The sequence below is a fragment of the Penaeus monodon genome, chromosome 15 (genome assembly GCF_015228065.2).
Source record: "Penaeus monodon isolate SGIC_2016 chromosome 15, NSTDA_Pmon_1, whole genome shotgun sequence".
NCBI lineage: Eukaryota > Metazoa > Arthropoda > Malacostraca > Decapoda > Penaeidae > Penaeus > Penaeus monodon.
Window position 1 is genome coordinate 1,291,901 of NC_051400.1, and position 985 is coordinate 1,292,885.

Here is a 985-nt window from a genome sequence, read left to right on the forward strand (position 1 = left end):
CGCGCGCGCGTTTATTGTCATAGTAACCTTTGTGATAACTTCAGTTACGTTAAGAATAACACTTCAGAAAAAAAAACTTTAGCATAATATCACACACTTTCATTTATTCTTTCTTTCTTAACTTACCCATGAATGCCATTCATAATTTGTAATAATTTCATATATTAGACAATTAAAGTTTGCAAAAAAAGTTACTTCAGAACTTAATCTTGTAGTAGAAAACGTCACGGAAATTTGGCAATTACAAAGATTAAATCTAACGATTTAATAAGAAAATTAGTAATTAGGAAAACACCAATATATATTTACATGTGGATTTTTTTGAGGAAGACAGCGAAACAATATGACAGCAAGTCTAATGTTTTAACTCATTCACAACCATAATAATACCTTACCACATGGCTACGACATACACAATATAAAATCTATAAATGTAAGATCACCTTGAGCACAGACACACCATCCAAACCATATGAAATTAGCCAATAACAGGGTAAATAAGCGGACCTTTACCCCAAAACAGACGCTTTCCTTCCGCCAACCATCAACACCCTGCCGTCTGGCCATCGTCACTTTTTCTCGACAGGAATGAATAATTCCTTGGGAAAAGCTAAATACTGATGAATGATTTTTCGTAATCTTAAAGAATCGTATGCTTAATGAAGGCACAACACTTACAAAACAAATATATCAAGAAGATAAACGCTTGTTCCAATAATATCCCAAGGTTTTCTCAGACTGTCATAACAAGCCCTGTGTGCATCGCAAAAGTCATCTAAATTCAACTTACATTATATATTCAAAATATAATTTACTCAAGTATCTCTGGTTATAATTTTTGCTGTCTATGTGACTAATAAATCAAGAGAAATAGAATTATAGTTTATATGTAAGCAGATAGCCTAAAGTCTCCATAATTAGCAAAGTTACTGGCAATTAACCCATGAACTCCACCCATTGCCTGAATATTAATACAAATATTCAT

The 985-nt window shown here is 32.4% G+C and overlaps 1 protein-coding gene across 1 annotated transcript in view; it reads right to left on the minus strand.

Moving 5' to 3' along the window:
* Positions 1–985, minus strand: part of LOC119582085 — a 36,499-nt gene that overhangs the window by 30,986 nt on the left and 4,528 nt on the right. The gene's annotated exons all lie outside the window — the stretch shown is intronic.